The following is a 14,328-nucleotide window of genomic DNA, read 5'->3' as shown; positions in this document are numbered from 1 at the left end:
CATATAACTAGACCACACACATCACTGCTTTTTACAAAAATATTCAACACTTGCCTTTGTAAAGCCCAGCTCCCAGAAGTAATTACCTAGCCAGTGTTCAATTTCTTTGCCTTAGCCTTTTATAAGAACCCAAAACTTGGATTGCTGCTGTCCATGGGGTCATACCACTGAGCAACTGAACTGACTGACTGAAGACTTGGATTGGCAGGGCTGGCTTCAAGATTGGGTGTCCCCCTCCACAACTGACATTGTTCAAAATAGCATCCAAGAGAGCACTCCGAAATGGGAAAGCCTTAGTAAGACTCTAAAAGAGGACTGAAAGAGAGTTTGGGGAAACCTCACCTTCTTTGGGGCAGGGATCTGATTTAATATCCACATGGGGGTATAGACTGCAAAATCTTGCAATCCCATTCATGAAGCTTGAAGTAAACTGCATAACAATGGTATAGATACCAAATAGAGAATAATGAGGTGGCTTAAGTAAGAGAAAAAAAAAAAAAAGGTAGACTTGATCACAGGCTCTGGGGGAACTGCGGGCAGAGGCAAGAAGTGAGTGTAGTCCAACTTCAGACAGAAACAGGACGATGAGAAGTGACTCCTCACCTCTAGGATTTGGGGAAGTTAATCTGGAACGAATGACAGAGGTGAGTCACACAGCAGAAGGGAAGGTACACCTTCAGGGAAATCAGCATGAGATTACGACTATCTGTGAGGCCACTGTTAGCTAAGCACGCGCCTTGTGTCAGGCCGGTGCTGAGCAGTTACCCGTGAAAGCATGCTTAAGGCTCCTAACAGTCCTCATTGCACGGAGTCATTACCATCAATGTAAAGATCAGAAGACAGAGCAGGGAAATTCAAGTCCCCGCCCAGCTCCACACAAGAACAGAACCAGAGCCCGGGCCAAGGGCAAGGCTGCTGCACCTAGAGAGGCAAGTGTACGCGGTGAGATTCAAAGCCAGACAAAGGTGGGACACGACACAGAGGACAGTAAACAGCCAGGACACACGGGGCTTTAAAAAGTTGGGGTGTGACTCCCAGTATGAAGGGACAAACGGGGCTTGAGCACAGTCGAATACTCTTCAGCCTTAACAGAAGGAGGAAATTCTGATACACGCCAAGACGTGAACGAACCCTGAAAATGCTATGCCAAGTAAAAGAAGTCAGACACAGAAGGACAAATGGTCTATGATCCTGCTTATACAAGGGACTGAAAATAGGCAAATTCACAGAGACAGAAATAGAGGCTACCCTGGGGTGGGGTGGGTGGGAGTTAAATGCTCCACAGGTACAGTGTCTGTTTCAGATGATGAGAAATTCTGGAACTAGAATGTGGTAATGGTTATACAACACTGGGAATATACTTAATGCCTCTGAATTGTATACTTGATGGTGGTTTAAAAAGGTATATATTATATTTTATCAGCAATTGTTTAAAATCTTGATCACTTACAAAAATACTGACCAGGATTTAGTAACTAAGTGGATATAAATGAAAAAAAAGGGGGGGGAAGGAATTGGAAGGCTGAGTTTTTGAGCCCGGAGGATGATGGCAGAACCCTGAAGTGGAGAGAAGGCTGCAGGGGTCTGCAGGCCCCTCACAGACAGTGTCCTTTCCGCGTGCTCTTCTGGGCGCCCCTGCTGATTGCCGGCCTCGGGGCCAACACAGAGGCACAGGTCCTGCCGCTCATCACTTCCATTCCTCCTCTGAGTTCCTCCTCTTCTGGCACCTCAAAACCCAAGGTTCAAAACCCCTCCACACCGGCTCCATGGTCCCCCTCCCCTATACCTCTCCTCCCTGGCCCTGCTGTAAGATGCCCAGTTCCTACCCAAATAGGCCAGAGGCTGCTTCCCTGAGAAAATTCTCACAGAACCCGCTCAGTCAGCAGCAGTGAGTCCTTCCTCTGAAATCTAGGCATGCTTTAGTTCCAGCCCTCGCGTGGTCCTCGGCACCTGGTGTAGGCTCCCCTTGGGGAGATGCTCCCCGTCCTGGTGGGTCTCGAGAGGCCCTCGCACGATGCCCTGTCTAGGACAGGTGCTTCCTACACACTTCCTGAGTCACGAACAACTCTGTGACTCTGCCTGGTTCTCTGCTGCAAGCCCCAGAAGATGTATCATATACACAGAGCTGCGATTCTCCAAAGAGAAAGGGGGTATTCAAGGTATTTTCAAACTTCAGCCTCCTCCCTCAGCACCCACGCTGCTTGTGTGAGTGAGGGCCCTGGGAGGAAGCAGCACCTTTCAGAGGATGTGGAGGCAAAGAGACACACAAGAGGGCAACCCACCTCTGATACGTGGCCTTAATACATTCTCCTTCCCAACTCAAACTTATGCATGATATCACCCCACGGTTATCTAAGGCAACCATCTTCACTTCTCCTTCGCAGAAATTTAGACATCCATTCACACAATAGTGTGATTGTGCTGTCATTGTTCAGTCGCTCAGTCGTGTCCGACTTTTTGCAACCCCATAGACTACAGCACGCCAGGCCTCCCTGTCCTCCACCACCTCCTATAGCTTGCTCAAACTCATGTCCATTGAGTCAGCGATCCCATCCAACCATCCTGTTCTTGGTTGTCCCTTTCTCCTCCGGCCTTCAATCTTTCCCAGCATCAGGGTCTTTTCCAGTGAGTTGGCTCTTCAAATCAGGTGGCCAAAGTATTGGAGGTTCAGCTTCAGCACCGGTCCTTCCAATGAATATTCAGGGTTGATTTCCTTTAGGATTAACTGGTTTGATCTCCTTGCAGTCCAAGGGACTCTCAAGAGTCTTCTCCAACAACACAGTTCAAAAGCATCAATTCTTTGGCACTCAGCTATCTTTATGGTCCAACTCTCACATCCATACACGGCTACTGGAAAAACCATAGTTCTGACTAGACGGACCTTTGTCAGCAAAGTAATGTCTCTGCTTTTTAATATGCTGACTAGGTTTGTCATAGCTTTTCTTCCAAGGACCAAGCGTCTTTTAATTTCATGGTTGCAGTCACCATCTGCAGTGATTCTGGAGCCCAAGAAAATAAAATCTGTCAGTGTTTCCCCATCTATTTGCCATGAAGTGATGGGACCAGATGCCAGGATCTTCATTTTTTGAATGCTGAGTTTTAAGCCAGATTTTTCACCCTCCTCTTTCACCTTCATCAAGAGGCCCTTTAGTTCCTCTTCGCTTTCTGTCATAAGGGTGGCGTCACCTGTGTTATCTGAGGTTATTGACATTTCTCCCAGCAATCTTGATTCTAGCTTGTGCTTCACCTAGCCCAGCATTTCTCATGATGTACTCTGTATAGAAGTTAAATAAGCAGAGTGACAACATACAGTCTTGAGGTACTCCTTTCCCTATTAGGAACCAGTCTGTTGTTCCATGCCTGGTTCTAACTGTTGCTTCATGACCTGCATACAGGTTTCTCGGGAGGTAGGTCAGGTGGTTTGGTATTTCCATCTCTTTTAAGAATTTTCCACAGTTTGTTGTGATCCACATTGTCAAAGACTTTGGGATAGTCAATGAAGCACAAGTAGATGTTTTTGTGGAATTCTTTCGCTTTGCACGTTAGTGTAAAACGAATCAAGGCTGCCCATGAGGAAGGCGAGAGCAGAAAGGCCTCTCTTAAGTAGAACAGCCAATGCCAGAGGAAAGTCTGAGTCCAGAGCCTGACCCCAGGGCTGGCCACCAATTTCTGAAAGTGTGTTTTCCCTGACAGAAAAGCAAATCTTCCAAACCAGAGAAGCCACCCAGCGACTGGCATGAGGAGCCCTCAGAAACGCCCAGAGTGGCCATCTGGGACATAAGGAATGTTCACAGCAGGACCTACCTGCTCAGCATTCCCCAGAGAGAAAACACCACCAGGCACACAGCTCTCCTCCGTCCTCTCTTCAACACCCAGACAGAGACCTGTCAGGTACACACTTGGGAAAGTGGTAATTACAGTCAGGCCCTGTCCAGTGAAGATATCCAGGTCACCTCAGAGCCTCCGGGTAGGAGCCAGGGCAGCATGGATCTAAGAGGAAATGTTCCCATTCAAAACAAAATGCCTATGAGAAGCAAGATGTTTCCCCCGGTCTTTAAACAGCGATTCACGACCGTGAGGCAGTATCTGGATGCGTGTCAGGTAGGGGCACGGGCCGTTTCCTGATACGAGTCAGACAAGGGACAGCCTTGGACAGCGCAGCCCTGCGGCCAGTCAGCTCTGCTTCAGCAGCTGGAGACCGGCAGGCTGTTAGGCTGACCCAAGGCTTCTGCAAGAACCACGGCAGAAGAGGCTCCTGCGGGCCAAGCTCCCCGCTCACGAGCGGGTCTGACAGGCGTGTGTCAGCTGATCTGCGCACAGGAGGGCTCTCATTACGTCTGTGGGTCCGCACGTCACAGACCATGACACCGTGGTCTGGGGCAGTCAGGTAATTCAAGGAGAGCCTGTTATGATCACAGCTGCAGAAGAAGGAAAATTCCTCCGGGAAGAAAAGCCTCTCCGCTTCCCTGGCCAGCAAGAAACCACAAAGTAAACCCCGAGGCAGGAGGCTCCCAAGAGAAGGGGACAACAATTAAACAGGAAACAGGACCAAAGTCCTTCCACAACGGCCAGGGCTGGACCCAGCTGGCAGGGGCCCTCCTCTGAAGGCGTCAGGACTGCGAGGAGGAGGTCCATTTGTTCGAGGAACTGCACACAGAGAAGGGACCAAAGTCCTGGGGTCCCCTCAGATGCTCTGTCCAAAGCTAGTATGTAACTTCCAGTAGCAGCTACGAGAGGAGGCAGAAGAGAACCAGGAAAGAACGTGAGACCCACGTGCACAGAGCTCTCTGTCCAGGGACTGGCCGTGCCCATGAGCTGCAAAACCCTGAGCCGATGCCCCCTGCTGCCAGGGTGGGCTGGGGTGGCGGGGGGTGGGGCGGCAGGGAGAATGGGGGAACAAAGGAAGATTCATCCCTTCTGTCACCAACATACCACACCGCATCTCCGAGACGATGCTAGAAGAGGCCCAAGCTGGCCACACAGTCCCGGCATTCAGTACCAAATAACAGGATCCCACCCACCCAGAAACTCTGGGTGACAGCGGGATGTATATAAAGAAAACTTCTAAAGGAAACAGCCCATTGTTAAACACCATCAGTTCTACAGGGGGTCTGCTTTATGGTTTCATTATTCTTTGTACTTTTCCGTGTGTGTGTTTTTTTTTAATTTTTCAAGATAAAGAAGCTATAACTAGTTCAGGTCAGTTCCTTTCCTCCTGTATTTATGCTTTTCTCACCTGCTCCAGAAAGGGTCCCAGGTGGTAAACTGCCCTTCCCACAGAATTACAGATGGGGTGAAAGCCCCTCCCAGAAAAGACATGTCTAAGCTCTCACCGTCTGTCCTAACCTTTAAGAGTTAATGCATCTGCGGGAGTGAACCAAACTATCCAGGGCCCTGGCTCCAGGAGCCAGACAGGCAGGAAAGCACTGTGTATGGGCTAGAACGCAAAGGGAGGTCAGTCCAGTGAGCCAGGAGCCAGATAGGAACAGGCAAAGGCAGGCAGGGGTGAGCAAACACGGAGGCCCTACCTGTGCTGGGATTCACCAGGGTGGCGGGCGGGTTAAAGACGTTGGTGACATATGCCAGAGGCCCGGACACTCCTCTCTCCCAGGAGAGCACCCTGGGCAGGCCGCAGGCTGGGCATCGGCTAGCTGCAAGAGCCACATAGGAAGCAGCCCAGTCCTTGCTGCCCCCAGAGGTCGTGGGGATCAAATAGCAGTGACCTGGAGAAGAAGGCTAAGGGGACACATGGTTGGGTAGAGTTACTCACACCTCTCAAAATAGAGCAGGGTTTCACAGGGATGGATAAACCCAAAAAATGGCTAACAGAGCAGGAGTGAGTGGAAAACTGAATAAAAGTAAGACTTTGACCCAGAGACAGAGCAAGGCCAGCTACTCTCAGGCTTGGAAGAAATCCACTTTTGAATGTTGAGAGATTTCAGCCCCGGGGATGCCCTCCGTGGTGCTGGAGTGGCAAAGACATGAGAAAAGGTTAAAGAGGATTTGGCTCATTGTGGGTGGAGAGATGAGGGAGCCCTTGGCAGCTAGGGCTACACCCAGAGTTCAGGTAACTATAAGAAAAGGTGATTAGCCCTGGGGAAGCTAAAGACAAAACAAATCCAACCAGTTGCAGAGAGTTATAGAATAATGCCCCAGTGTTTAAAAGAAGGAAGGGGAAAAAAAAAAAAAAAAGAGATTGTCCAATCTGGCCTCCTTGGAACGAGCAAGTGCTAGTTTTGGGTCTCTATTTCCCGCTTATGCTTTCTTTACATTCTTATTATGAAAACTTCCAAATCTGTTCAAAAGTATATAGGGTAGTACAAGAAGCCACCATATACCCATAATAATCCCAGCTTCGGTTTCAATAACGATCGACACCTTGTCAGTGTTGTTTCATTCTATATCTGTTTCTTAAAAAACAAAAGCAAATCCCAAACATCCTATCATTCAGGTGACACTTCTGAGGCCCATTTTAGCTCTATGATTCTACAGCTTCGGGGACTTGGTTCTAAGAAGATTAAGACTGGCACATACACAGCCACCTGCCACTAACCAAAGGTTTAAACAAAGAAAGCCAACACAAACATTGATTTGAAGTGGCCAATCCAGCATATTTAATTGACATGCAAAAAAGAAGTACATATATAGACACCGAGAATATTTAGGGAGCTAGAGGAGAAGGAAATGGCAACTCACTCCAGTGTTCTTGCCTAGAGAATCCTGTGGCCAGAGGAGCCTGGAGGGCTGCTGTCCATAGGGTCGCACAGAGTTGGACACGACTGAAGCCACTTAGAATGCATGCATGCATTGGAGAAGGAAATGGCAACCCACTCCAGTGTTCTTGCCTGGAGAATCCCAGGGACGGAGGAGCCTGGTGGGCTGCCGTCTATGGGGTCGCACAGAGTCGGACACGACTAAAGTGACTTAGCAGCAGCAGCAGTGGGAAAGAACCAGCCTGCCAATGCAGGAGACGGAAGAGATGTCTCCATCCCTGGGTCAGGAAGATCCCCTGGAGGAGGGCCTGGAAACCCACTCCAGTATTCTGGCCTGGAGAATCCCCATGAACAGGGGAGCCCAGCGGGCTAAAGTCCATGGGATCACACAGAGTCGGACACTACTGAAGCAACTTAGCACAGATGCAGGGGGCACGGGAGTGAATAAAATGAAATCCTTGTCTCTAAGGACACTTCTTTCTACCCTGCCACGTCTTGGGTCCAAAGGCAAAACATCTTCCAGACTTAACCCGGCTCTCCTAAAGTCAGAGACCAATTTGACATGAATCACAACCCAGTGTCACAAAGCACTGTCTAGTCTCCCTTCACTAACAAATTCTCTCATTTTAAAAATGGCACTTGGAAGGATCTTGCCACACTGCTGGCAGAGAAGGAGTTACTTTTCTGGCTCTTGAAACTTTTGATAATGCATCAAAAAGCATACATAAATATACCCCTAATGTGTAGATGCACTTATAAACTATATGCAAATATTTTCTGGATGTTATGAACAAAATTATGTATTTGAAAAGAAAGCTAAAAAATAAACATCTACGTAAGCTGTAACACATCCACCTGCACCCTAATAGATGGTCTACCCCACAACGGAGGGTGGGCAGTGCCCCCGATCTTGGAGACCAGTGTTCCTCCTCTGTGTCACCTGCCTGCCAAGAGTCTCGGTCAGTTCCCGATTATGGGCGGCAATAAATGCAACTGTTCACTGGAGCACCTGCAGAAAGAAGCCCGCCACACCCAGGACGTGGGCTAACGGTGCCCGCCCAGGCTGCCCATGGACTTGCCATCCAGGAGGGAGACAAAAATACCCTGCAAGGCCCCGTGATGGAAAGAAGAATGTTGGGGAGGGCAGGACAGTGACGGTCATGGGCACCCAGGTCAGTGCAGAGGCCAAGTGTCCCAGGCAAGGCCCCTGGCAGGCAAAGGGGCTGGCTCATCAGAGGTGGTCTGTCTCAGACGCCATAGCTGGAGTCCCTACGTGCCCTCCCAAGAGGCCCTGAAGTCTGAGGCACTGGTCGCTGACTCATGTCAGGAGGGAAAACAGCCTAGCACCATCTCTGGCATCTAGGCTGCTCAAGCTGCCTGGCGTACCCTCTGACTGCAGGTCCCTCCCCCGTGAGGTGGTTGGCTGGACTGCCTGACAGCAAGGTCCCTGCTCCATCTGGGGCACCTCCAAGGCTTGCTTGAGGCACAGCGTGGCTAACTGTCTTAGAGGAGGAACAAACAGCTATCTGACAATTTCACCATCCACACAGAAACAAGGTAGGATTTTTGGTAGGAATACCAGGTAAATGAAGGCTACAGTACAGTTACGTAACATTGTCTAGAACTTGACATTGATCTTCTTCCTGTGAAGCCCATAGCCACCTGTTGCTCAAATATAACAAACTACCCCCGGAGAGACCTCAGACGCCCTCTGGCTTGCCAAGTTCAACCCCGGGAAAGCACAGGCTTTGGTCTGGGGATTTTCAATGGCTTGATGTCAGCTATAAGATCTGAGCCTTGCAGGGATTATAATATACAAACCTTGAACAATGGAATGTACATTCTTATCAGTGACAGCATTTATGGGATAATTGTCCATCTGAATGGATGACTGGCCTCCGTCAGTCATCAGATGATTATTAAGTACTTACAAGCAGTCAGGTCCTGTGTTAAATGCTGCTGAAGACACAGAAATGACAGTGACCAGGTCTGCTAAATGCAGAGCTGAGTATGTGGCTGGGGGCCTATCTGGGGGGACTAAGCTAAGCACATACGAAGAGGCAAAGGAAGGGTGGGAGGGGTGGGGTGCTTGCCACTCAGAAACTGAAGAACCAGTGCACCTAGGCATCAAACAACTGGAACAGAAGTAGGCCAACCACCAGAACAGGGTTCAGGAGAGCCTCCGCCGGCCCGGCATTAACCCTTTGGTTTCTGAATGAGGGGTGGGTGCTCAGAGTAGCAGCTCTTTTCTAACCAGAATGCGAGTGTCTCAACATTTTAACCACCAGCTCTTGTCGGCTGAGGGTTCCAGTGAGTGATATGGAGTCTGAGGATGGTGAGGGTCACTCCAGGAAAAGGGCCTCTGAAAAGCAGGGGCATGAGCAAGGAGGCAGGGACCAGGATATCACTGCAGCCGGGGGGTGGGGGGTCATGCCAGGGAGGCTCACCCGGGACACAGGAAGGTGGGTCAGGTGGCAGACAGTGCTCACGTACAGAGTAGTCATGGGTGCAGAGGCCTTGGTTCAACCCTGTGCCACCAGAGTCTCTTTCCAAAAGTCCCAGCATGTGGCTGTTTGGCAGACTCACGGGAGACAGTAGGTTTGAACTGGATTCCAGAAGCCCCAAAGAGCCAAGCTACCCAAAGACTTGGGGCCTTCCAGAGGGACCCTGGGAGGCTTCTGGGCAGAGGAGGGATTTGATCAGAACTCTGTGTTAGGAAGTGTCACCATCATTTTTTTTTTTTAACTAAGTACCCTTGTTTTCTAAACTAGAGGTGACAGACTGTGGATGAGGGTGGCGACCTGGACAAGAAAAGGAGGAAATGCACGTGTGCTGGGCAGCATGGTACAGAATAACGGAAAATGCCGACTGGCTGGGTCTCAGGGCGCAGGTCAAGGATGACACCAAGGTCCAGCCATTCCTCCAACAGGCACAGGGCCCAGGAACAAACTCCACCATGCGTCACGCTCTGAGGGGAACACAGTTTATGCAACCTTGGGAAGTCACTCCGCCCCTGGGCACCAGGTACTATGTCAGGTGATGAGTGAGTTAGGGTCCCTGAGCCAGGGGGGTGCTGGAGTGTCTCCAAGGCCAGGAAGCAACTGTATCTCCAGTTTATGTGACCTGGGGCTCCCACCCTGCCCTCCTTCAACCATGGCAGCCCTGCTTTTATTTATTTCATATACTGGGGTTCTGCCTAAAATTGTCTTGGGGGAAAGGAGGCCACAACTGGTAGACAATATCTCTGTGCCTTCAAACCCTGCAAGATATTTAAAGGTTTCCAGCACAATCTAGAACAGGAGCAACTTCTAGGGCAGGCAAAGCCTTTTGCTCTCTAATTCTCTAAAAAAGTCACAGCTGTGTAGCAGGTGATCTTATCACTGGCCAAAAGGAACGGAATCAAAATCTGTCTCCGTGTCAGCCTGCTGATGGTGAAGACAACGTGTGAACAGGACAGGGGACAGCAAAGGAGCAAGGCCAGGGAAGAACCAGCTCTGTCCTCAGTCTTGCCACCAGCTGGATAACCTGGAACTTTCCAGGGCGCCCCCTTAGACTCAGATCCCTTCAAGTTCGAGAAGAAGAGCCGAGCCAGTAGGCGCTCTGGCTCTGAAACCGGACTGCTGAGGTTTCAACCCTGGTCTGAGAGACTTTATCTGTGTCTCTTCCTTTTTACCTTTCATCAGATATGGATATATGTAGGACTGCTTTACAGGGTAGCTGGGACGATGAACTGGGTTAACAGCTCTGAAGCGCCCAGAGCAGCGCCTGGTACTGTTGGCTGTATCACCCTTCATCCTATTCGCTCAGCTAACACTGCCCTGCTTCCTAGTTGACAGCCGAGCCTGGCAGGAAAGGAGCTCCTGTAGCAACTTTCTATTTACTCTGGTTAACAAAAGAAAAAATAGTACCCAGGGCATTTTGGCCTTATGTATATGGACATTTTCCCCACAACGAACCTGTGGGGAAAGTGCCAATTTCTATAGTAGCCAAGTAAGTGTGCCAATGGACAGATAATACATTTATCAGAAGTCCCTCCCAAATGAGGAAATGGTCTAAAAGGCAGCCCACACTTCCCCCTGTGGTGCCCTAACTTCTTTCCACTTATCTTTCCAAAGCATGAATCCTTATTTCAACAGTTTTTGACTAAAACACATGAACCCATGGTTCATTAAAACCGTCCAGTAATAAAAAATAATTTCCAAATCATGTTTCAACAGTTTTAAAGCAGTGAAAGTGAAAGTGTTAGTTGCTCGGTCATGACCAACTCTTTGCAACCCCATGGACTGTGGCTCCTCTGTCCTTGGGATTCTCCAGGCCAGAATACTGGAGTGGGTAGCCTTTCCCTTCTCCAGGGGATCGTCCCAACCCAGGGATCAAACCTGGGTCTCTTGCATTAGCAGGCAGATTCTTCACCATCTGAGCCACCAGGGAAGCCCCTTTAAAGCAGAATATTCCCTAACTTAAAGAAAAAAAAGACATACTGAAATATATAAGATATTTAGTAAACTTTTCTAAATGTCCAATAATAGGGGAAAGGTAAATAATTTATGACACATTGCATAAACTATGTAAGACAGTCATCTTCAAAACTCATTTTTTTCAAGAGTATGTAACAACGTGGAGAAAGTGTCCACAGTATACCTTAGGTCATTAAAGTCAAATGAGCAAAAATATTATCTTCAATGCAAAAGCAAAAGCAGCCTGTAGGATCTAGTTCTTCAACCAGGGACTGAACCCAGGCCACAGCAGTGAGAGCACAGAATCCTAAACCACTAAGCCACCAGGGAACTCCTAGATTTATTTTTTATGGTTCTCAATTTTCCATAACAAGTATAGATTTCTATTATAATATTAAATGGATATGCTGTATAAATTATACACCACATAATTATATACTGTATTTATATAAATACACAATTTTACTCATATAGCTTTTCTGAGGCAAATGGTTTTTGAGTTAGCTATTCGACAGCTTTCAAATTTTTATTTACAACTAGACAACTACATGGAGCCACCAGTCCTGAAACCTTAGACATGGGACAGAACTGGCCTCCAACTGAATGTATTCTTTGGCAGAAGAAAGCACAGGGGAGCAGAGTCCTCACCTCCAGCTAAGTTTTTGGCCAAAGAATGTGCCATCCCTCCAAGCTGGCCAAATTTCTGGGAAGGATCCTTCCTATTTCACCCTCCCCTCTTGATTCTATAAAAGTGACCACTAATAACTGTGTCCTCTCCAACACAGTGAAAGTGAAAAGTCAAAGTCACTCAGTTGTATCCGACTCTTTGCGACCCAGGCCAGAATACTGGCGTGGGTAGCTTTTCCCTTCTCCAGGGGATCCTCCCGACCCAGGAATCAAACCAGGGTCTCTTGCATTAGCAGGCAGATTCTTTACCAACTGAGCTATCAGGGGAGCTCACGGTGAAGAACTTCTAAATGTTAGTGTGTGAAAAAGCAGACAGATGAAGATGACACAGATTAAGTGACCAGTTTCTCCTGTCTCTGTGGTACAAATTATGTATCATCTCAAGCTTCACAAATTAGGAATTCTTAAAGAGTTCGCATTTAGCATTTTAGGTGACCAATGGGAGAGGAAATGACATGGAGCTGGGCACACAAGCACTGGTGAGCCTGCCTCCACGTTCTAGTTCATCAAGTCCAGCTATGTATTTGTTTAAAAGTTCCCCAAAGCTCCTGTTAGGACTAGAACATTGAAACTCAAACTCAACCGCTGGCAGCTTCAGATTAGCTCTGTTCACTGAGACTTGATCTCCAGGAATGAGTGTCAAAGCGAAGTGACTCTAATGTGTTTGTCTGAACACCAAGTTGAACAGCTAACCTTCAACAAAAACTGGCACCTCTGATCTCTCTCCTTACTGGCCGTGGCCTGTCAGAAAGCAGAGCTTGAAGGGGACTTCGAGTACCTACAGCTCTGAGCTGCCTTAAGGGATATTCCTTTGTATTTTCGAACACAGGAGCCTAAACCATTGCATCATCCAAACAAATCTGTTCACAAAGCATGATTAATTCTGTCACCATTGACAGCATTAGGTTATGAGAGTAAACACAAAAGAACATAGGACATAGGTGGCAAATTTGCACAAAAAATTCAGAAACAAAGTTATTCTGTCCCTTCAAGGTTACTGAACATCACGTCTAGAAATGACTACTTATTCCTACAGTCATGCTCTTTTTCAGAAAAGTGAAACTTGAAGGGAGAGAGGAGAAATCCCCAGCTGTAAAGACAAAACAACATAATCTTTCCCCACCCCCTCCTCCAAACTTCCACAAGATAGCTACATCAAAACCAAAGATGCAGCCTGCCCTGGACATCAAGGAGGACACTGTGGCATGCGGGTACACAGTCGGCTATACCAAAGCTCAACCAAAAGCTGTGATAGTTATGAGAACTCAACCTGTATGATATAAATAGAGACCTTTCTTTACCTGCATTTGTCACAAGTATCATTCTCTTAAATGCCCCAAATTTAAAAGCCCAGAGATTCTTTTTAGTCAGGTTGCCCACAATAATAAAAAATACTGCCAAACTATGCTTAACAGAGACAGGAAGGAAATAGGTCAACATGCTAATAACTGTGAGAGAAGGGTGATTTTAAAAGTCTGTTCCATTTACAGCAAATGCAGAAAACAGGTCTATAACACATGGTCTATGATGTGTCTATCTGAAGTGAGAGAGGGAGATATGAAGTGGGTTACTCTTCAGGGTTTGCTTTTTTCAGTCACAGAATTTTAGTTTCTGAAAGACTTTAGTCTAATGCACCTGTTCCCACATGAGGAGTCAAGTTTCAGCCTGAGAAGGGATTCTCCCAGTTGAATAAGAACAAGAATGAACATTTCCCAGGACTTGGCTCCACACTGATGGGAAGGGAAGGTTACTTTAAAGGTCCCACCTTCTCAAGCCCATCCAACCAGACAATCAACTCAAATCTTAAGTTTTAAGCCAATTCAACCTGCCACCTCAGTCTGAAAAAGCTGAATCAAGCCAGAGGTACCCACTAGCTTTTAGTTTGTAAGTGTTAAGCAATTAATTGTTTAGGAGATAATAATCACAGCTGAAATTTGTCAGAAACTATGAAATTAACCAGTTTCTCTCATGCTAAGCAAAGGTAAAAAATAAACGGATATTAAGTTGGGGCACTTTACATACACCTGCACCAACAAGAAGCTTAAATGTTAGAACTTTCAAAGGCAAGGGCACTATTATAACGGTATTAATTAAGCTCCATAACCTTGAAAGTGGGTAGGGTGGGGAAGGGGTTTGCAAATTCTAGCCTAACACACCGATTAAGAGGAGCATCTGTCTCTGTGTTCTCGTCCACGTGTTCATTCAAGTCACCTACCACCACGCTCCGTCTAGGCGGCAAGGAGATAGATATCATGATTTTTACTTCCTAATTTCAAAACATGCCAGGCTCTTTAAAAAGACTCCATCACGGCCATGTACAGCAGCTGTGGCACTCCTCTGCAGGCACCGCGAGAATTTCCACATGTGGCCACCGGCTTCGGATGCTGCCTTTGACCCTCCCGCGGGCGCGCAGGGACCACCCTTCACGCGGAGGCTCTGATGCTTCCAAGCACGATCCGAGCATGCCCCCA

General features: G+C 47.8%; 1 protein-coding gene across 3 annotated transcripts in view; it reads right to left on the bottom strand.

Moving 5' to 3' along the window:
* Positions 1–14,328, bottom strand: part of ACSL1 (acyl-CoA synthetase long chain family member 1) — a 65,802-nt gene that overhangs the window by 50,634 nt on the left and 840 nt on the right. The gene's annotated exons all lie outside the window — the stretch shown is intronic.

The sequence above is a fragment of the Capricornis sumatraensis genome, chromosome 4 (genome assembly GCF_032405125.1).
Source record: "Capricornis sumatraensis isolate serow.1 chromosome 4, serow.2, whole genome shotgun sequence".
Taxonomy (NCBI): Eukaryota; Metazoa; Chordata; class Mammalia; order Artiodactyla; family Bovidae; genus Capricornis; species Capricornis sumatraensis.
The sequence above is the reverse complement of the archived record's forward strand: the minus strand, read 5'-3'. Positions and strand labels throughout refer to the sequence as shown.